Genomic DNA, 23,201 nt, shown 5'->3' on the forward strand with positions numbered 1-23,201 from the left:
TGAAACTTGAAAACTTAAGCCACAAAACTTGGTTAATCGTTAGCACAATAATTGCCAAGTGGCTAGATAGGAATCCTCAACAAAATACAATAACCAACAAAGATCAATCACAGAGATGACACGGTGGTTATCCCGTGGTTCGGCCAAGACCAACGCTTGCCTACTCCACGTTGTGGCGTCCCAACGGACGAGGGTTGCAATCAACCCCTCTCAAGCGGTCCACAGACCCACTTGAATATCACGGTGTTTTGCTTTGCTTATCTTTATCCCACTTGCGAGGAATCTCCACAAATTGGAGTCTCTCGCCCTTACACTTAAAGTTCACAAAGAAGCACGGAGTAAGGGAGGGAAGCAACACACACAAATCCACAGCAAAATGCGCACACACACGGCCAAGAATCGAGCTCAAAAGACTATCTCAAAGTTCTCACTAGAACGGAGCTCGAATCACTGAGAATGACAAACGAATGCGCAAAGACTGAGTGTGGATGATCAAGAATGCTCTAAGGTTGCTTGGTGTACTCCTCCATGCGCCTAGGGGTCCCTTTTATAGCCCCAAGGCAGCCAGGAGCCGTTGAAAGCAATTCTGGAAGGTTGATCTTGTCTTCTGTCATCGGGCGCACCGGACAGTCCGGTGCCCGATCTCCTTCCTAAAATGGCGCAGCCGACCGTTGCAGATGTGGGAGCCGTTGGCGCACCAGACATGTCCGGTGCACACCGGACAGTCCGGTGCCCCCTTCCGACCGTTGGCCCGGCCACGTGTCGCGCGCAAATTTCGCGGCCGACCGTTGGCCCGACCGACCGTTGGCTCACCGGACAGTCCGGTGCACACCGGACAGTCCGGTGAATTTTAGTCGTACGTCGCTGGTGAATTCCCGAAAGCGGCCACTTCGCCCGAGCCAGCCTGGCGCACCGGACACTGTCCGGTGCACCACCGGACAGTCCGGTGCCCCAGACCGAAACAGCCTTTTGGCTGTACACAGCCAACTCTTCTCTTTTCTTCTTCTTTCTGTTTCTCATACTTAGACAAGTATATTAGTACACAAAACCAATGTACTAAGACTTAGAAACATACCTTTGCTCTTGATTTGCACTTTGTCCATTCATGGGCATAGATTTACATTTAAGCACTTGTTTTGGCACTCAATCACCAAAATACTTAGAAATGGCCCAAGGGCACATTTCCCTTTCACGTCGTCGACTCGCTCTGGTGCGACAGCCAACAAGGTGCCACCTCCTGCGTGGCCATGGTTGCCCCGTCTCCGCCTCCTCCGGCGAGGGGGGTGGCGAGGACGAGCGGAGTGCCCCTCTTCTGCCGCGGGGAGATGCTGTCGCCGAGCTCGCCGCCGCCGGGCGAGTCGAAGACCGTCGTTGTCGTCACGCCGCGAGGGGAGGAGTACCATGTCGTAGCTGCCGTCGAGGAACATGAACTCGAGACTCCCGAAGCGGAGCACCGTCCCGAGCTGAAGAGGTTGATGAAGACTCCCCATCTGGAACTCAACGGGAAGGTGTTCGTTAACACGCAGCAGGCCCCTACCTGGCGTGCCAACTGTCGGCGTTTCGAACCCGGGGGGTCCCTAGACCGACGAGTGAGATTGTCGCTACGTGTCCCTGCCCAGATGGGTTGGCGCGGGATGGAACACAAGATGTGGGGCAAGCCTTGTATTATCCTGCACCAGGGGTGCCGCTCGTAGTAGGGGTTACAAGCGCGTCGCGAGAGGGAGAGAGAGAGAGAGGGAGCCTATTCGTCCGCTCCTTCCCCCGCGCGAACCCCCCTCCAGGATGGCCCTAGACCTCCCTTTTATAGACGTAAGGAGAGGGTCCAGACGTACAATGGGGGGTGTAGCTATGCGCTAACGTGTCCGGCAGAGAGGTGCCTAAGCCTTGTGTACATGCCAATGTGGCTGTCGGGGGAGAGCTTGAGCCCTGTACACGTGATAGCGTGGCCGTCGGAGGAGCGTCTGAGTCCTGTAGGAGCATAGCTGGCAGTGCGGCAAGGATCCTGCTGACGTCTCCTTGCTGCCGTAAGGGACTGAGAGCCACCGGCGTCATGGTGCACGCGGGGCACCATCATTACCCGTTGCCGGGGTAAGCCAGATGGGACGTCGGTCTTGTTCTTTGTAGCCTGAGCTGGCTAGGGATAGGGTAATGATGTATCCCCTGTTGGCGCGGTCGGTCCGAGCCCAAGGTCGGGCGAGGCGGAGACTTCTCTTGAGGCCGAGGCCGGGGTCGGGCGAGGACGTGATTCCTCCCGAGACCGAGGTCGAGTCTGGGGGTCGGGCGAGGCGGAGACCTCCTCCCGAGGCCAGAGCCTAAGGTCGGGCAAGGCGGAGCTTCCTCCCGAGGCCGGAGCCTGAGGTCGGGCGAGGCGAAGCTTCCTGTTGCGCCCGAGGCCGAACTCGGTGGTTGATCGTGACTTGTTGTCAGTCTTCGCCTGGGTGGTTGGCACAACAGTCGGAGCGGGGCGAGCGGCGTTGTTTTCCCATCATATTGGACAGTAAAGAAGAGGGGCGAAGTGACTGCGGTCACTTTAGCCTGGCTGACTGAGGCGCGTGTGTCAGGATACGGCGTCAGGCATCCCCTGCATTGAATGCGCCTGCGAAGCGGTCGGTTGGTGAGGCAGTCTGGCCAAGGTTGCTTCACAACGAAGCCTTCCCGAGCCGGGCTTTGGGAGAGCCGAGGGGGTGCCTGCTGCCTGAGACGGCCCTCGGGCGAGGCATGAACTCGTCTGGGACTACTGCTCCAGCCCGAGGCTGGGCTTGGGTGAAGTCGCGTCCCTTGGGTAGACGAAGCCTTGACTTGAACCGCGCCCGTCAGTTGGTCTGAGGGTGTATACCAGCCGTGATTAGGAGTATTGGGGGTACCCCTAATTATGGTACCCGACAAAATGTGAATTCATCTCTTGATGCATACTTCATAGATGTCATCAACTCTTGGTTGATCTTCATGACACCCCTAACTGGTGTGCCAACTACCAAAAATTGGTTGACGATGAATTGATAGGGTATGTCTCGAGAGCGAAATTTGAAGGTTAAAGCACGAGAGCAACATTTGAAGATTATAAAGATTCGAGCTCTCAATGTCCTATATGTAATGGATCTCTTGTATCTTGATCTTTTAGGAGGGTCCCCTTTCCTCCTTTAATATGGAGGGATACCGATTACATAGAAGGCACTGAGTTAGATACCAAGTTTATGAAGAAATCAAGTCGGTTATCAAGTTGTACATGAGTCCGACTCTATATTTATGAGTTTATCTCTTACTCATTTGAGATGCTTGTCATATCTAATCTTCTGGAAGCCTATTATTTGTGGACCTCCCTTATGGGCTCATAGCAGAGTCCATGGATCCATCCACTCGAACTTTTCTTTACCGGACTCAGTCTAGTACCCATAGTGCATATCATTATCAGACTTTAATGTCTTCTAATGTCTTACTTAAGGTGTTGATCATTTTATCTAAGTCCAACTCCACCTTACATACTGCTGAATTATACCTTGTATAGTATAAAACAATATTAGTCCAAATAGTTGCTTTAATCAAACACCAAAAGTCCAAACTTAATGACAAATGGGGTATGTTTTCATTACAATCTCGTTTTTTGTGCTTGATAACAACACAATCAAAGCATGCAAATAATAAATATAAGAATCAAAATTCACTAACTACTTACTAGGATGCAACGCAAGAGCACGATCATATGATGCTAAAAGATACCATTGAAAAGCAAAAAGTAATGCTTATCTTGCCTTTGCCTAACTCTATAATCCACTTTCTACCTTTCTTGATCATCACCTAAAATAGAAATATCGCCATTTACCAATTGTAGACTTAAAATTAAATTTCAATTGCACCTGGCCCTATCGAGATGAATAGCTACCAAACACAGCTAAGCTGCAAGCCCAACATATCAGTACGATTTTCATATATTCTTTTTTACATAATATGACACTTCTTCCGTTCTAAAATATAGTTCTTTCTAGCTTATTTTTTCTATCCATATACATTCAAATGATAATGTATAGTATATATACATAAATGTAGAATGCATTTATATTTTGGTAGGAAGGGAGTATAATTTACATATGAAGTTTCGAATCTGATTTCACGGAGTTTTGTTTTTTTTTTTTTTTTACATCTCAGATCATTACCAAAACGTCCTAGTATTTTACAACGAAGCTCTGACATTGGAAATTTTTTCCAGATTCTATTATCAGCCACGGACCACGGAATGACCTACTCCGTACCCTACTTCCTAATGCAGACTATATATGTTCTGGGTTTGTACGCTGATTATATTCAATATCTAGCAGTTCTGGTGAGCATTATTGTTTAGACAATCTCTTGTTATGTAAAAATTTAAAGAGATAGATATGACCAAGAAAATATCTGAATAGTAACATCCTACACAATCTAAGATTGGCTACTAAGATCGGGAAATTAAAAAGACCAGCGTACTTCATAAAACTGAAATGCAATTGCGCATTTTCAATGGCTCTTGATGACACTTAACTTACTTCATATATCCTCGTGCTGCCAGCCTAAACATGACTTGTGAGATCAGCGCTTACTTACCTTTTTTCTACCTCGCTCCATCTTTTCCTTCTTACCTCTACATCGTCTTTTATAATTACTCTTCTTCCTCTCCATCCATCTATGGCCGGCAAAAACTTATACAAAAACTAGGGGCTTTATGGCCCTGGATCCGCCCCCGTGTGAGAATGTGGCACTGCAATTCTATGTGTGACACAACATGGGCCTAGAGGTCAACTAGAGCCAAGAGGATATAATCTTGGGATGAGAATTCCAGTATGGCGCATGGCATGTCACTACCGGAATCCGGCTCTTTATCGAGTGTCCACTCGGCAAAAAACTCAGTTCCGGTAGTGTGTATATATGATGGTATCATTTCACTAACCATCAAAGCTGTGCTAGAATCAAGCAAATGAAGAAGATTCAAAACATTCTCCACACATGTCGACCACCTATTATTATATAGGTAGGACAACAATTTTACTACTTCCAATAAAATGGTCAAACATGGAGTCATACAATTAATTTGAATCCATGTAAAGGGCTCAAATAAAACAAATTCCACTCAACTAGTAACTTTCAGGTACTATTCCAACAAGTGACATACGTATCTTGTTAACATCATTATCACAACGATACACTCTGTACTTGTCATTTCTAGGCGGGAACAGCCAACATATATCCACATTATTCTTATTATAGAAAATTTCGTGAAACTCATTTTTTTAAATGTCACGGTAGAACTTCTGATGATAAAATGTAGTACACAGTAATGTGTGAAATCATCAGCCCTCCAGCCTGTTCGCTGTGGTTTGTTAACTAAAAACAACCTTTATCTATTTATATCTATTCAATAAACTACTACTCAACCTTATCTTGAGATGATGACGGGAGAAACATTATCACGTCATCAGCATAAAAGGATACATGATGGTTTACCTGTTGTGTTATTAGATTATCATGGGATATGTTGTGTTATTAGACTTATCATGGGATATGTTTATAGCTATACCTATTATTGATACTATCTTCTACAAACTTGGTCAAACTTTAACATATGATCCAAAAATAGCTACAGTTGCATTTTTCGGGACCAAGGCAGTAAAATTCATGCGGGTCACAAAATGAAGACCGAAATAAATAAAATATATGTTCATATATATCATACATCTCCACTTTAAATGACTTTATGTGTGTAAGCTGCTCCAAGGAAGTAAACAGATAGAAGGCCATACGCTGAACTAACACTATATGCATGCTCAGTCGTTCTGCCATGCATAGGTTGTTACATTCAAATAATTTTTAAATTGTTGTAATGTACTAAGTCTATGGTCTGATCACAGCTACAAGTAGTTTACTACATCAACAAGTTCAGGTAATTTATGTGAAAGCATAAAATCCAAACGAACAAATATGCAAGTATTTGCCAGGATAAATTCACTAACATCAGCCTTACGTCAACAATTGTCTATTGATCATCAAAGTTCAAAAGACTTGATTGCAAGAATCCTAAAATAATGTATATACAATTGAACAAATCATCAATGAACCATTACCAGTAAAAGAGATAAGTTTAATCAAGCAAGCACTATTACTCAAAACTTGAAATAAAACCGTCTCTTGTTTTAATTTCTTGATCACACAAGTTTTAATTTCTTACATGGTAATTATATACTTCATTCGTTCTAAAATAGTAGTTATTTTAGCTCTTAGTTTTATGTCTATATTCAAATAGATGAACATGAACTTAGACATATATAAAACAAATACATCAAGTATTGTATAAACCCATTAATTAATAAAACAAATTTTAATTTGGAACGGAGGAGTACTGGCTAAGGGCGCATTCATATGCCACATTAGTGTAGGAGGAACATACCTGTAGGCTCTGGTTCAGTTTGCATCCTTTATCACGTGACAAACAAGTTAGGCCCTGTTTGGGAACAAAGTTTTTGAAAACCACAGTTTTTGAAATACTATACTATACTTTAGTTATGACAATACCGTAGTTTATAATACCGCAGTTTTGAAAACTGAGGTCCAGAGCTAAGTTTAGAATGCCTTAAAACAACTATAGTATTTGCAATACTTCAGTTTTGAAAACAGAGATTTTACCCAGCTTGCCAAACACCATTATGTATATAATACTGCAGTATTTGAGAATACTGCAGTATTCTTCCAAAACTGCAGAAAAACTTTGTTCCCAAACACCCCCTTATTAGTGCAATAATGCCTTGGCTGGAGTTTTTACACCTCTACATAACCACCTTGCGCTAGCTTCATTACATATATTTTAAAAATAAAAGGACGCTTTGATGTGCAGGTGCATAGCTACATAGATATATTATTAGATATAAGATCAGATTGAGCTAACATACATGATGAAACAGAAGTGGGAATGGATTAAGAGAGTATATGTATCACCCTGAGTATATATGATGAAACAGATGTTGCGCTAGCTTCATTACATATATTTTTAAAATAAAAAGGAAGCTTTGATGTGCAAGTGTGGTTTACATGCTAATGGAAAGAGAGTATATGTATTACCCTGATTATTCCTATGCTGGATTAAGACTTTATATACTTGAAAATTTATATGCACTGCCATTAACCATTGTAGCGCCATGTTGGAACTGGAAAACTAACAAAAATTCTTTTGCCTGTAAGTGAGCAGTTTAAAAGCAACATCAGACTTTACTAATTGTAAAGAAAGCATGCAATATTGCAACATAGGAAAAAGTTGAAAGTTCAACGTTTGTCCAGTAAAAAAGAACTGGCAGCAACTAGCTTGGCCTTTCTTTTTTATAGAATACTTGTGTGTGAAAAATCAACACTCCTGCTGGTGAAAAGTTCGTAGGTTGAATTCAAATTTAGAAACCCCCAACGCAAACTTTGGCTACATATACCAGAAAATATTTATTTCTTAACCAACCTACAACTTTCACCAGGGACCATGCTTGCGCGTACCTTGAAACCTTCAATGCTATTATTTACAGCCGACTTGACTTTTTACTTGCCCATATAATAAAGACAGAAAAAAAATAAAGCTTACATTGTCCCAGGTAATCGAAGTATAAAACAATATAAATCCTGCAAAGCCCAATAATTCAACAAAACCTCCGGAACTATAATTTGTTTCACACTATTCAGTGAAATTATGCCGTCTTTATGAACATCAAACGCCGATATATAAACTTAATTTGCGCAAGGAAAAAAAATAAATTCAGGAATGCATATCGCCCGAGCCCCTTAATTTATTAGACCGATCGAGCGGCAGCACAAAAGTCAAAGAAATGGCGTGTGCGGCCAGGAATTCGATCGGACGAGTACAAGCACCATGAATGGAACGGCGGCCGGCTAGCTATCTCAACAGTATCCTGCATATATGCATATCCGGAGCCATTAGGGGACAACGCATCGTTGCACCATTACTCCTACCTTTGAATTCCAACCAGCGACATGGCTATTCAAGAACAGAAAGGACGGCAGTAGAAGACAACTGACCGATCGAGATATCGTGCGGAGACGGCGGCAGCCACTGCAGATCTGCCGGCCGACCGTGTCACCGTGCTCCTGTGCCTCGCTCTCCTTGGCGTCACAATTCCATGCGTCTTCTTGCTCTTCCATGGCATCTCATCTCTGGCACACGGCGGCGGTGCTTGTGGATCAGGTCTCCTCAGACTTCAACGGTAACCCTGAAAGGGAAAGAAGAAAAACAAACGAGGAGAGGAAGAAGCGATTTGGTAAATAGATCTGGTCAAAAACACCATGGAGGGGCCGGACTACGGATCCGCATCCATCCGGGTAGATTCCTGACGATGCCGCTGCCATATACCAGGTTCCAAAGGTTCATCAATGGCACAGTGAATAAATCCGCCGCCCCGGGAAGGGAGTAAAAAAATAAATGTGATGGTATAGGGTTCCTCGGAAAGACGAACGGGCCGGGGGCGTCGTACGAGGCCGAGGAAGAAACAAACAACGAGAAAAGTACGGCAGCGAGAAGGAAGAAATAACACCCCCCCCCCCGGTTCCATCAATCATCAAATCGAACAGTACCATGAATACGAATGAAGGAGTACGATAACGAATCGGAGAGAAATCCAAAAGATTGAGATTGAAATTCTCTCTGGTGGAAGGAAGACGATGAGACGATCTAAATTAGAGAACCCGGTCCAGCTCCAGCCAGGTCATGGGAGGCGGAGCACGAGAGGGATGGGGGCTTAGACATGCATAGGGCGTGGCGCTGGCGCAGCGGGCAGCTAGCGCCGGCCGGCGGTGAGCGAAAGCCGCGCGTGGCTTGAGAGGCCCGGACCAGCGGATGACAGAAAGAGCAGTGAGCACGCGGCCGCGACGGCACGTGCCGTCACGCCCGGCCGTGTGCTCACTCTCTTCTGTCACCGCGCGCGCGCGAGCCCGCCCCCGCCGGACCGGCGGCAGCCGCCCCGCCCCGCCTTGCCGGTCCCGCTCCCGCATGTACTAGCACAGCCACAGACGCGAAAACCTGGGTGCATGCTCTGGCCGCTAATCTGGGCGACTGGCCATGGGTCGAGTAGGAGCGCGTACCGGCGGCTCCGCTTTATAGCGGGGAGGTGGGCCCCAGCCCAGGCGTGTGGCAGGCTGGAGTGCTGGACGCTCCAGGCCTCCGTCCAGCTGATCCCATCCAGCATAGAGGTTGAGCGGAGGCTTTTTAGGGTTCTCGCGGGCGCTCCCCTCCCCTCCATCGATCGGGCCTGGGGCGGTGTATGCTGCATGCGCGCCGCCGAACGCGGGCGGGCGGGCGGCCGGCTGCCGTGACATGAACCCTGCCCATGAGAGGTGGGTGGGAGCTTTTGGCAACGGTGAGTGGAGTGAGGTCTGAGGAGGTGGGTAGATTTGGGTTGTGGAAATCTGAGCGGGGTGCTATGATATGACTGACAGTACTACGACGGGCGGGGTGCGCGGCCTGGGCGATCGGCGCCGGCACCGAGGCCGAGGCCGGTGGTGAAGCAGCGGCATGCCTACCCCGTGGATTTCTTTTTCTGGGGCGTGCCTGCCAACTGCTGCGAGTCCCGAAGCATGCATGTACCCTTCTCTGCCTGCCATGCCCCGCTGCGCCTTTTGCTAACCGTTCCGCTGAGACTGGGACCAAGATACGCTACAGCCAAGGCCCGGTGCGCCCCCGGTACGTGCACGCAATTCGTACCCCGGTGGTCCATGGTACGAGCACGCGCCACGTTTGGAACACAAAAGCATTACTAGTAGTATGGGTTTTTAGTACGATCTTTATGGAAATCAGCAAAAGCTTACGAACTTTTTCAAATGGATAAGACCGCTTTCTTTTATATATACTCCAGTATCATTATTTGACTACATCTACTAGAGTCTATACTTACTAGTACTTGCAAAGACTATACATGTTCAGCGCTTATAGCTAGCCCAAGTATATACGATTTGTGTTTTAATTTGTTGCTGAGATTAAGCTGCTATATCGAACTGTTTCGACGGCCATCGGTTTGTAGATCCCTCGCGCTGTCAAGCTTAATCAATCTTCTATAATTTCATGTGCCTATCTTGTTTTAATATTGATGCGCACGGTTCATAATCTCAGAGCAGATACGGTATTAATCGTGGCCTCGTGGGGGCCCTTGATGATCTTAATTCATTCATTTGAAAAGGGACAATAGCTTATTATGTTCAATTGAGAGAGACCAGATTTGATTGCAAATTTCTGCTTCCGGCCTCCACCCTAAATTAACACATATATAAAGGAAAGACTACGCATAGAACTTGCCAAAAGTTTCACTTGTCTACAAATGAAAACATCGTTCAAGCAACACAAACCACGTCGTGCTACTTTGAAATCAGAGAGAAACAGTTTTAAACTGGTGGTCCTGTATCAATGAGACCAATTAATGGCCGGGTTTGAATAGCAGATCAGGATGAGACCAGAGGTAGTGATTTTATATGCGTTTGTTACCAAATGCATGGGGCTTGAGCCTTGAGGAAATGGGACTTTGTTACCAAATGCATGGGGCTTGAGCCTTGAGGAAATGGGACGGCCATATTTCTGTTTTTTGAATGAGTTGCTCAGGGCACAAATTATTTCTTTAATGCATATATAGATGGTTTTTCCCCCCCAAAGTTTGTTTGCCTTTTTTACGTGACTTTTTTCTCTATCATTTAACTATCACATCTCTTGGAATGTCGTTTAAAATATATGCTATTAAAAGTTATGGCTGTTTAAAATTTGTAGCTCCAAAATACTATTTTAAGCTCCAAACTTCATTTTTTGTGTTTAACTAAACAGTGCATGACAATAGAACCAGCCATCTACTTAGGTCGTTAGTTAACGTTTGCCTTTAATCCGTACTAGCTTCTAGTGCTTCTACAATATTTTTATGTCTATAGATTACAGCAGTCGGAACAACTGGCTTCAATCCGAAGTGAACGTTGATATTTCGTATTTATCTTTCTTTAAAAGCCACATATGCATGATCTGAAGCTTAGGAAGACTAAACGAAACTGTATTATATTCTACTAGGCGAGTGCCCGTGCGTTGCAACGAAGACATATAATACCACGGTAACTTATATACAAAATGTGTGTTATACTGTTATGAGAAAAAGTTTCATAATCCATTTGTGACCCTTGCCATACATATTTTTTGTTATTTTAATCTAGTTGTTTCACCACTAAATTGCAACCATCAGTATCATGCAGACTTCGATATATGCCACGATTTTTATGGTCTCATCATTGGAGAGCACGTCTCACGTCTGTCGGAAGTTCTCTCGTATATCGTCAGTCATCAGGCACGCACCACCATACGCGCTTGCTCAAACAAAAAAACAAGTGTGGTGTTTGCGAAGAGAATTAAAGGCAGGCCAACACAAAAGCTACCCCGACGGTGGCGAGGATAAAACTGATCATTGCTGTCGGTCCTCCTCTGCGTTACCTTCGGCGCCGAGATGACGTCACAGTCAATGATATAGTAGTCGTCGAACGTGCACGATATGACGAGTACCGATGACTTTTGGCTGGACTGCCAGACCAAGTGCACATCGGGCTCATCAGCAAGGTAGTACACCTGGCCGTTGCACCACAAGATGCGATACTCCTCTACATAAATCATGTTCGAGAACACTCACATAACGTCAGCAACGACCGTCGTCCGAGCGCACAAGAATTTATGGTCGGGCAGTAGCGACTTACATGGCAGGTTGGGCTTCAGATGGACGATGAGCTGGACGGCGTGATGGCACCGTCGTTGGATGCGGTGCCCACAACAACCCGAGAGTCGCCGACGTTGACAACGACCATGAGGTCCTCCTGCTTGACGATGGACAACGCAGTGCAGACGCTCTGGACCGCGTCCAAGCGGCGTCTGCGTCAGAGCTTGTCATACACAGCGGCTCATGCGACCATGTAGGACTACTTTCAAAGGTCGAACTGGCAGTCATCAAGCTTCTTCCCGTCATCGATGAGTGACGCCAACACGAGCGCCTTCTCTAGTGATGTTTGTTCGGTGTTTCCAAGCAAGAAGCATGGATTCATCCTTGGCATTGGTTTATGAAAATGACTCACAAATCAGATCCATGGAAAAAAAATATTGTCGGTGTTCCGAGACCGGGGGGGTCCCTGAGCCGACGAGTGAATGTCGCCGCGTGCCCCAGCCCAGATGGGTCGAGCGCGAGGGCGAGCGCGAAGGGGGGAAAAGCGAGGCGGCCGGAGACCGGCGTGAGAGAGGTGGAAATCCCGCGGCCTTCGTGTTCGTCCCGCGCCCAGGTCGGGTGCGCTTGCAGTAGGGGGGTTACAAGCGTCCACGCGGGAGAGGGAGCGAGCGGCTTCAAGCGAGCGCCTGTCTCGTCCTCGTCCCCGCGCGGCCAACCTTCTCTAAGAGGGCCCTGGTCCTTCCTTTTATAGGCGTAAGGAGAGGATCCAGGTGTACAATGGGGGGTGCAGCAGAGTGCTACGTGTCTAGCGGAGGAGAGCTAGCGCCCTAAGTACATGCCGTTGTGGCAGCCGGAGAGATTTTGGCACTCAGCTGGTGTGATGTCGTGGTCGTCGGAGGAGCGATGGAGCCTGGCGGAGGGACAGCTGTCGGAGCGGTTGAGTCCTTGCTGACGTCCTCTTGCTTCCGTAAGAGGGCTGAGAGCCGCCGTCGTCACAGAGTATGTGGGGCGCCATCATTGCCTGTCTGGTGGAGCGAGCCAGATGGGACGCCGGTCTTGTTCCCTGCGGCCCGAGTCAGCTCGGGGTAGGGTGATGATGGCGCCTCCTGTTGACGTGGCCGGTCTGCGTCCTAGGTTGGGCGATGTGGAAGCTCCTCCGAAGCCGAGGTCGAGTCTGTCTTCCGTGGCTGAGGTCGAGTCCGAGCCCCTGGGTCGGGCGAGGCGGAGGCCGCCGGCTGAGGCCAGGGCGGAGTCCGAGCCCTGGGGTCGGGCGGAGCGGAGTTCGCCGTCTTCTGGGGCTTAGCCCAAGTCCGAGCCCTGGGTCGGGCGGAGCAGAGTTCGCCGTCTTCCGGGACTTAGCTCGAGTCCGAGCCCTAGGTCGGGCGAAGCGGAGTTCGCCGTCTTCCGGGACTTAGCCCGAGTCCGAGCCCTGGGTCGGGCGGAGCGGAGTTCGCCGTCTTCCGGGACTTAGCCCGAGTCCGAGCCTTGGGTCGGGCGGAGCAGAGTTCGCCGTCTTCCGGGACTTAGCCCGTGTCCGAGCCCTGGGTCGGGCGGAGCGGAGTTCGCCGTCTTCCGGGACTTAGCCCGTGTCCGAGCCCTGGGTCGGGCGAAGCGGAGTTTCCTATGGTGCCTTCGGCAGGGCCTGACTGCCTGTCAGTCTCACTCTGTCAAGTGGCACCGCAGTCGGAGTGGCGCAGGCGGCGCTGTCCTTCTGTCAGGCCGGTCAGTGGAGCGGCGAAGTGACAGCGGTCACTTCAGCTCTTCCGGCTGGGGGGCGCGTGTCAGGATAAAGGTGTCAGGCCACCTTTGCATTAAATGCTCCTGCGGTTTGGTCGGTCGGTGCGGCGATTTGGTCAGGGTTGCTTCTTGGCGAAGACAGGGCCTCGGGCGAGCCGGAAATATGTTCGCCGCTGGAGGGGGGCCTCGGGCGAGACGGAAATCCTCCGGGGTCGGCTGCCCTTGTCCGAGACTAGGCTCGGGCGAGGCGTGATCGAGTCCCTCGAATGGACTGATCCCTGACTTAATCGCTCCCATCAGGCCTTTGCAGCTTTATGCTGATGGGGGTTACCAGCTGAGAATTAGGAGCCTTGAGGGTACTCCTAATTATGGTCCCCGACAGTAGCCCCCGAGCCTCGAAGGGAGTGTTAGCACTCGCTTGGAGGCTTTCGTCGCACTTTTTTGCAAGGGGACCAGCCTTTCTCGGTTGCGTTTTGTTCCGGTGGGTGCGCGCGAGCGCACCCGGCGGGTGTAGCCCCCGAGGCCTCGGAGGAGTGGTTTCACTCCTTCGAGGTCTTAATGCCTCGCATAATGCTTCGGCTGGTCTGGTCGTTCCCTCATGCGAGCTGGCCGTAGCCCGGGTGTACGGTCGGGTCCCAAGTTCTCGAGCTGGTATGTTGACGCTGTCAACGGTTCGGCCGGAGCCGGGTTTGCGAGAGCAGCCCCCGAGCCTCTGCACAGGGCAAGAGGGCGATCAGGGACAGACTCGGCTTTTTTACATACGCCCCTGCGTCGCCTTTCCGCAAGGAGGAGGGAGGGAAAGCGCCATGTTGCCCTCGATGGGCGCCGAACATGGTGTCTCCGGTGAGCTACAAGCGGGTAATCCGAGTGGACGTCCGTGCCCCGTTCGTTAGGGGTCGGCTAGGGGCCTAGAGGCACGCCCAAAAGTACCTGCGGGTGATCTGCCGGACCCGGTCCCCTGGCGACGGGGTCCGAGGGCTCGATGCCTCCCTCTGATGGGATTCGGTTACAAGATCGTTCCCGCTGGTCTCGGAAATGTCCTAGGGTACCTCGGGAGCGCAGCCCGAGCCTTGGTTATGTATCGAACGTACCCATGGTCATCCCTCGCTCGGCGTCTAAGGCGGCTGTGAACCCTTCGGGGGCCAGCCTTCGAACCCCTGATCAGTAATGGGCGCGGAGCCCGAGTAGCCTGAGGCGGCCGTGGAACCCTTCCGAGGGGCCGCCCTTCGAACCTTTGACCAGTAGTGGGTGTAGGGCCCACGCGATCTGAGGCGGCTGTCGAACCCTTCCGGGGGGCCAGCCTTCGAACCTCTGATCAGTAGAGAGGCTCGGAGCCTGGTTCCTTCACGGGGAAGGATCCTTTTCGGGGTATCCCCCTTTCCCGGTCCCTGTTGCAAGAGAGAGAGAAAGAGGAAAAAAAGGAAAAGGATACGAAATCGAACGACGCGGCGTACCTTTTTTGACGCGGTCATTATGGCGAAGGCGAAGCGTCGCCCGCTTCTCCTGCCAGAGGCGCCGCCTGTCCCGCTGCGGAGTTAATGCGACGGGGCGAGTGGTTCGCGGGGCGGCCGTTGCGCGTGCGCGAGCCGTTCGGGGAACGGCTGTTTCGCTTTGCGTTTTCGAATCCCGCGTCCGGTCCGGGCGGAACGTTTGAACCGGTCTCGCCTTGGTCTTTATATACTCGGAAGAGGGTCTGGCGGCGGTTCTTTGCTCTGCTTCCTGCCTCCCTTTTAGGTTTTCGCAACCCGAGAGACTTAGCCAGAGAAGAGGAAACCGCCCCCCTGCCCCTTGCGCCGCCACTCCTTTCCGCTCGGTGATGGCTGACCGGGTGACCATCATCTCGTCGCGCGACCCATGGCCTTTTTCCACGGTGACGGCGAGTGATCTGGAGGATCTTGTTGGCGAGGGTTTACTTCGCCCTCTCACCGATGAGCAGCGACCGGAATGGATTCCCCCCGTGGGCGGAGCCGCTCCGTCCCCACCGCTGGGGTACATCGTGAGCTTCGTCTCCTTCCACGAGCGGGGATTTGGTGTGCCGGCGAGCCGCTTCATGCGGGTGATCCTGCACCACTACGGGGTGGAGTTGCACAACCTCAGCCCCAACTCCATCTCGCAGGCCGCCATCTTCGTAGCGGTGTGCGAGGGGTACTTGGGGATCGCCCCCATTGGGATTTGTGGACCCATCTCTTTTTCGCGGAGCTTTTTGCCTCGCCGACGGGGGAGAGGAAGGTCCGCGCAGCGGTGCGGGCCGGCGGCTGCACCCTTCTGCTGAGGCAGTCGCGGGCGTCGCTGTATATTCCCGCCATCCTCGCGTCCTCGAACAAAGGGTGGCAGCGCCGGTGGTTCTACCTCCGGAATTACGGCGAGTTGCTCCTGCCGTTCTCCCAGCGAGTAGTCACCACCGCCGCTGATCTTGGCGCCATGGGACCCCGCACGAAAGACAAAAGAACCTCGAACCCCTTCTCAAGGCCTTGGAGGCGTTGCGGAAGGGGGGACTCACCACGGCGGGAGTGATTGCCGCCATCCACCGTCGGAGGGTGCTTCCCTTGGCGGAGCGACGACTGTCGCTTTGGGAGATGACACCGGAGGCCGACTTGGAGGGCTCGCGGATGTCCTCTGATCCTCTTCCCTTCGACATCCTCCACGGGCGGGTGTCCGTCGCGTTGGGGAAACCGGACCCCAGCGCCTTCTCCCAGCTTTTGATGCGCCCAGACCGAGGGTGCGTGACTCTGGTGAGTGTCCGCTTCTTCCTTTCTCTTGCATCGGGTTGCTCCTGGTTCTTACGATTGGGATTTTCCTCCTTCTTCAGGAGGTGGGGTGGCACAAGCCTTCCCTGCCACGGGTCCCGCAGGATGCGGTGGACCGAGCAGCGCGGCGGGTTGCCGCGAAGGAGAGGAAGAAAAAGAAGGACGCGGAGAAGGCCCGGGCCCGCGAGCGGAGGTGGGCTCGAGACGCCTTAGAGAAGCTTCATCGCCGGCAGGAGAGGGAGGGGCTCCCGAGGGAGCCGTCGCCGGAAACGCCCGACGACGACGACGATGATGAAGATGATGACGAGGAAGACGACATGGCTGCCCGCCTTGGCCTCAGCCCCGGCTTGGGGTTAGGCCAGGGGCCGTCAAGCCAGCCCTCGAGCGGGCTGATGCCGTCAGTCCCCGGAGTCGGGACGCCGGGGTCCCGACCCGAGGGGCGGGGGCAATCCGAGAGGGTACTTGACCCCTCGGCTGGAGGAGCTGAGGCGACCCCGGGGTCCCAGGCCGAGGCGTCTGCTCCCCGAGAGCCGCCGCCCGCGCCGGCAGCGCAGGGGAGCGACCCTCAGGTCGCCGTGGCAGTGCCTGGGCAGTCCGCCCCCCGGGCGTCCAGGGCGCCCAAAGCAAGGGTGGTGCCGAAGCTGCCGGCGAAGCGGACCTCAGCGGCGGTTCCGGGGGTCGAGATCCAAGAGACCTCCCCCCAGGCACGGTTGATCATGGCCCGGAGCGGGTAAGTATCTTGGAATGTCTTCGTCCTGGCTTTTCATTCATATGTCCCGGCCGTGATCTTTCTTTTTCCCTCAGCAAGCGAAGCCATGGCCTGACTGACCTGGCACCCCGGAAGGCCCTTAAGACGGCACCAGCTTGCGCGGCCAGCGCCGCTCCGGGCCTTGCCGTTCAGCTGACCTTCTCGCAAGGTGCTCCACAGCAGGGGGCTCAGGCGGCACCAGTCGCTGTGGAGCGGGCTCCCGAGGCTGGCTCTTCTGCTGAGGCGGCCATTGTGATAGGGGAGGCAGCTGACGCGGACGTGGCCCCGTGCCCACCAGGCGTGCCGGCGATGCCGGCACCTATCGCTACTGAAGTCGCCGCCGTCCCAGTCGGGGAGCGACCGGTCGCTGCCGACGTTGAGACGGCTGAGGCGTCGGCGCTCGGTGCCTCGGAAGAGGGGGGCGTGGAGACGCGATCCGTCCCGCCAGGCGGCAGCCTCGTCGCTGTGCGGCGAAGCTCCGAAGGCCGGCGCCAGTTGCTCCGGTTCCGGACCCATGAGGCCTCGGATCCCGTCTTCGTTCTTGACGATGAACAGGAGGACCAGTCCTGGGACGAGCTCCGGGAGTGTGCCGAAGCAACGGTGGGGTCACTCCGGTCGTCGCTGGAGGTTTTCTGCAGGGACGTCCCCAAAATCCTCCAGGTAACGGTTTTAGGCATACCTTTTCTCTTTTGTGACCAAGGCGTCTTTCGTGACGCCCCGCTTCCTTCCCTCAGGATCTGACGGATCGGAGCGCCGCCAAGTCGTCGTTCATCCGCCGCGAGGTTGACGTCTGGGGCTCGCTGTGATCCCTGAGGACCTCGCTCGCCGGGGCTACTGCGCGCCTCTCCCAGCAGGGTGCCAAGGTGGCGGACCTTCGGTTGCTCTGCACCAATCTGAGAGCCGAGGCGGCAGCGGCGCGCGCGGAGGCGGTCGCGGTGTGCGCAGAAGTGCAGCGACAGCAGTCGGAGTTCGACCGGGTCGTCAAGGAGCGGGACCAATCTCGGGGCCGGGCTGCCGAGGCCGAAAGCCGGGCCGAAACCCTTGCAGCCGACCTAGCCGCAGCCCAGGTCGCAGCCTCGGAGCAGCGTGCCCGAGCCAGAGGTACGCCTTAGCCATCTTCGGCTTTCGTTCCTGCTTATTTCCTCTGCTTGTGTTTGAGATCTTTCTTCTGGCTGTTCGTAGAGCTCGAGTCCGCCCTCGACGAGTCCGCCAAGGCGCTTGCCGAGGCGCTTGCCGGGGCGGCCGAGCAGAGGGAGACCGACCACGCGGCCATGTCCGAGGCCATCTCGGACGTTTACCGGGTCCTTGGCTCCGGCGACGTCCCCTCAGGAAGCTCCCCTCAAAGTCGCCTTCAAGTCTTGGGCGATCATGTGCGCGGCAGACTCCGCGAGGCGCTACACCACGGCGTCAGGCGGGCCTTCGTCGTGCTCGCTTCCCACTACGTTGTGGACCTGGAGCGGGTTAGCGAGGGGTATTGCCTTCCCAACGAAGATGAAGCCGCCCTGGCAGAAGTCCAGAGGCTCGATGCGGCCGCCGCGGGTCCGAGCGCAGTGCTGGCGACCACCTTTGAGGCAGAGATCCTCCCACCTGCGCCGTCGCCGGAAGCCGGGATGGACTTTGTCGATGGTGGGGACGAAGCCGAAGGCGCGGCTCCTTCCCAAGGCGACGCCTAACTCTGTTGGAACAGTTTCTGTTGGATGCACGTGTGTCTTTCTGCGGTCGCTGAGGCCTGAACACTTTGTTACCGTTGCATGAAGTCGTACTCCTTTCCCTTTTATTTTGTGTATCCGGCTTCGCCTGTTAGTAACAGGGTGGCTTCCCCAAGTAGGGGTCACTTTTCGTGGCATGTGACGAGTGAGGTGTCCCTAACCCGGAGGCATAGGAGTCCCTCGGCTCGGTCGGCCTTGCCACTTACGTGCACCCGCGTTCGCTCCTTGGGGTCTTGCTTCCGACATAGCCGGGGGAACGCAAAAGCCTTTTTGATTGAAAATTTTGGACCTCAAAAATTTTGGACGCAGAGAGGTTCCCCAATCTTGACGCAGAGGGGGCTCCCCCCCCTTTAGCCCCCGAGGGAGGGTCGGGCTTTGCCGAGGCGAGGTCGACCCTTCCTTGATGACTAAACTTTGCATGGGTGCGAGGTATATGAACAACTTGAAAACATCTTAAGGGTAGAAGCGACGCAGCTGTTGGATGTTCCAAGCGTTGCCGTAGACCTTGCCTTGACTGTTGGCCAGCTTGCACGTTCCGAGCTTCAGAACTTTGGCGATGACAAGCGGCCCTTCCCCAGGGTGCGTGTAGCCCCCGGGTGCCCCCAACAAGGGCTCGGGGTGCTGCGTGATGGTCGCGATCTTCTCCGGGCTGGCTTCGATGCCCCGCTTGGAGACGATGAGCCCCAAGAACATGCCCTGGGGCACCCCGAAGACCCACTTTTCGGGATTGAGCTTGACGCCTTTCGCCTCTTTGATGAACCCCTGCCGCCATTAGCTTGTGGATCACCTCGCCTATGGCTCTGCGCTTCTCCTCGTCGAATCGGCGCAGAGGCTGCTTGACGGGTCGGGCTCCGGCTCGGATGTCCAGCGAGTGCTCGGCGACATCCCTCGGTATGCCGGGCATGTCCGAGGGAATCCACGCGAAAATGTCGGCGTTCGCGCGAAGAAAGTCGACGAGCACTGCTTCCTATTTGGGATCGGCCCGAAGCCGACCCAGATCTGCTTGGAGGCGTCGCCGCTGGGGTCGAGGGGGACGGACTTAACCGTCTCCACTGGCTCAAAGTTGCCGGCATGACGCTTCACGTCTGGCACCTCCTTCGAGAGGCTCTCCAGGTCGGCGATGAGGGCCTCGGACTCGGCGAGGGCCTCAGCGTACTCCACGCACTCCACGTCGCATTCGAACGCGTGTTTGTACGTGGGGCCGACGGTGATGACCCCGTTGGGGCCCGACATCTTGAGCTTCAGGTAGGTGTAGTTGGGGACGGCCATGAACTTCGCGTAGCATGGTCTTCCCAGTACCGCGTGGTAGGTTCCTCGGAACCCGACCACCTCGAACGTCAGGGTCTCCCTTCGGAAGTTGGAGGGTGTTCCGAAGCAGACAGGAAGCTCGAGTTGTCCGAGGGGCTGGACGCGCTTCCCAGGAATGATCCCATGGAAGGGCGCAGCGCCTGCTCGGACGGAGGACAGATCGACACGCAGGAGCCCGAGGGTCTCGGCGTAGATGATGTTGAGGTTGCTGCCTCCATCCATGAGGACCTTGGTGAGCCTGACGTCGCCAATGACGGGGTCGACGACGAGCGGGTATTTCCCCGGGCTCGGCACGTGGTCGGGGTGGTCGGCTTGGTCGAAGGTGATGGGCTTATCGGACCAGTCTAGGTAGACTGGCGCCGCCACCTTCACCGAGCAGACCTCCCAGCGCTCTTGCTTGCGGTGCCGAGCCGAGGCATTCGCCGCTTGCCCACCGTAGATCATGAAGCAGTCGCGGACCTCGGGGAACTCTCCTGCTTGCTGATCTTCCTTCTTATCGTCGTCGCGGGCCCTACCACCCTCCGCGGGTGGCCCGGCCCTGTGGAAGTGGCGCCGGAGCATGACGCACTCCTCGAGGGTGTGCTTGACGGGCCCCTGGTGATAGGGGCACGGCTCCTTGAGCATCTTGTCGAAGAGGTTGGCACCTCCGGGGGGTTTCCGAGGGTTCTTGTACTCGGCGGCTGCGACAAGGTCCGCGTCGGCGGCGTCGCGTTTCGCTTGCGACTTCTTCTTGCCCTTCTTCTTGGCGCCGCGCTGAGTTGACGCCTCTGAAGCATCTTCCGATGGGCAGCCCTGGGGCTGCTTGTCCTTCCGGAAGATAGCCTCGACCGCCTCCTGGCCGGAGGCGAACTTGGTGGCGACGTCCATCAGCTCGCTCGCCCTGGTGGGGGTCTTGCGACCCAGCTTGCTCACCAGGTCGCGGCAGGTGGTGCCGGCGAGGAACGCGCCGATGACATCCGAGTCGGTGATGTTGGGCAGCTCGGTGCGCTGCTTCGAGAATCGCCGGATGTAGTCCCGGAGGGACTCTCCCGGCTGCTGCCGGCAGCTTCGGAGGTCCCAGGAATTCCCGGGGCACACGTACATACCCAGGAAATTGCCGGCGAAAGCTTGGACTAGGTCGTCCCAGTTGGAGATCTGCCCCGGAGGCAGGTGCTCCAACCAGGCGCGAGCGGTGTCGGAGAGGAACAGGGGGAGGTTGCGGATGATGAGGTTGTCATCGTCCGTTCCACCCAGTTGGCAGGCCAGACGGTAGTCCGCGAGCCACAGTTCCGGTCTCGTCTCCCCCGAGTACTTTGTGATAGTAGTCGGGGGTCGGAACTGGGTCGGGAACGGCGCCCATCGGATGGCCCGGCTGAAGGCCTACGGACCGGGTGGTTCGGGCGAGGGACTCTGATCCTCCCCGCTGTCGTAGCGTCCCCCACGCCTGGGGTGGTAGCCTCGGCGCACCCTCTCGTCGAGGTGGGCCCGACGGTCGCGGTGATGGTGCTCGTTGCCGAGGCGACCCGGGGCCGCAGGCGCGGTGTTGCGCGTGCGCCCGGTGTAGACCATGAAAGCATCTAGGCCCCTGGTTGGTTTTAGTGATTAATGACAACGTAATATTATATGTGACTAACGTGTGTTTTGCAGAGACAAATGGTAAGTTAGGTCGCATGACAGGTAAAAGCACTATAATGTGAAAGCAATCCCGGAGATAAGAACTCGAAGCGACGGCTAAAACGACGGAACAAAAGGTGAAGGTCTACGGAGTCCGAGTGTCAAGGAGATGTGGACACTCGCGATTTAGTTAGGTCTTTTATTCTCTTTTAGCCGTACTATAAAGAGGGGTTGTCGATGAGTAGTTTGACCAAGAGAGTTCTAGTGTAGTGTTGGTGCACAATCACACTCATATACAGTGCTAGGTGTCACTCTAGAACTCACACACAAGTTAGAGCGAAAACCGATTTGAAAATCAGCTGAAAAACAAGAGATAGGGTTTCTGGCTTAGGGGCACCGGACTGTCCGGTGTGCACCGGACTGTCCGGTGCACCCTCTGCCAGGTGGGGCCAGACTGGTCCACGGCAGTGTCTTCCCTTCGCAGAAACCCGAGAGCGCAGCGTTCAGAGTTGAATTTTAGTGGCACACCGGACACCGCACCGGACTGTCCGGTGTGCACCGGACAGTGGACTGTCCGGTGCGCCATCGCGCAGTAAAGTGCCTGTAACGGCTAGTTGGTGGGTGAGGGCTATTTATACTCCCTCCACCCACCATATTCAATGTCTTGCACTCCACATTTATTCCAGCACTTTGGTAGAGCATTGCAAGCACCAAAAGCCTAGTGAGGAGATTAGAGAATCATAATCCGCGCTTGTTCCTCATTAGCGCTAGTGAGAGCCACCTAGAGCACACACCACTTGCATTAGGCTTCTCTTGGTCAAGCGAAAGTCTACGGCTTGTTACTCTTGGTGATCGGCATCACCTAGACGGCTTGGTGGCGTTGGGAGCTCGGTGATCACCGTGAAGATCTTGTTGGTGACCCGACTCAAGTTTGTAAGCGGTCTCGAGGGATCCACCGCGCCGGAGTGGCAAAGGATCATCTCGTAGTGAGCACTTGGTTCTTGCGAGGACCAAGGGGGAGCGATACCCTTGCGCGGGTGCTCCAACGAGGACTAGTGGAGAGTGTCGACTCTTCGATACCTCGGGAAAAATTGGAGGAGTCTTCTAAACTTTGCTTTACATTCCGCACTTAATTCAAGCACTTTACATTGCGCATTTGTTTAGCAAGTATTTGGAGTATTATCTTAGCCTTGTTTCATTTCTAGTATTATATTCTTAGTGCTAGTTGTTGGGGTGAAGTTGGGCTCTTGTTTAGCTCTTGCCTAGGTTTTAATTAGTGTTGATTTTTTTTAGAAAAGCCCAATTCACCCCCTCTTGGGCATCGTGATCCTTTCAATTGGTATCAGAGCCTTGTTGCTCATAGATTAGCTTAACCGCTAGAGTTTCGATGTCCGGTGGGGATGGACCTCCTCCCGTTTTTGATGGTGACAATTTTCCTTATTGGAAAATTCGTATGGAAGCATACTTAGAGGCTATAGACATTGGTGTCTATAAAGCCGCCACACAAGGGTTTCCCCAACCTAGAGATCCCACAAATCTTGTAGGTGATGAGTTCAATTATGAGAAATGGAATGCGAAGGCCAAAAACACCCTTTTTAGAGGCCTTTGCAAAGATGTGTTCAATAGAGTTCAGAATCATAAAAATGCTCATGATTTGTGGATGGACATTTGTGCT

The 23,201-nt window shown here is 53.2% G+C and overlaps 1 long non-coding RNA gene and 1 other non-coding gene across 2 annotated transcripts; both read right to left on the minus strand.

Moving 5' to 3' along the window:
* Positions 1–7,763: 7,763 nt before the first annotated feature.
* Positions 7,764–9,407, minus strand: LOC100279173 (uncharacterized). The gene is made up of 3 exons (NR_169296.1): positions 9,097–9,407; positions 8,038–8,228; positions 7,764–7,910 (listed from the first exon to the last, which is right to left on the minus strand). It is a non-coding gene; the product is annotated as an uncharacterized lncRNA (long non-coding RNA).
* MIR156h (microRNA MIR156h) lies at positions 8,835–8,949 on the minus strand. Its single transcript, NR_121023.1, has one exon. It is a non-coding gene; the product is annotated as a microRNA MIR156h (primary transcript).
* Positions 9,408–23,201: the final 13,794 nt, after the last annotated feature.

This window comes from Zea mays, chromosome 10 (assembly GCF_902167145.1).
Source record: "Zea mays cultivar B73 chromosome 10, Zm-B73-REFERENCE-NAM-5.0, whole genome shotgun sequence".
Classification (NCBI taxonomy): Eukaryota; Viridiplantae; Streptophyta; class Magnoliopsida; order Poales; family Poaceae; genus Zea; species Zea mays.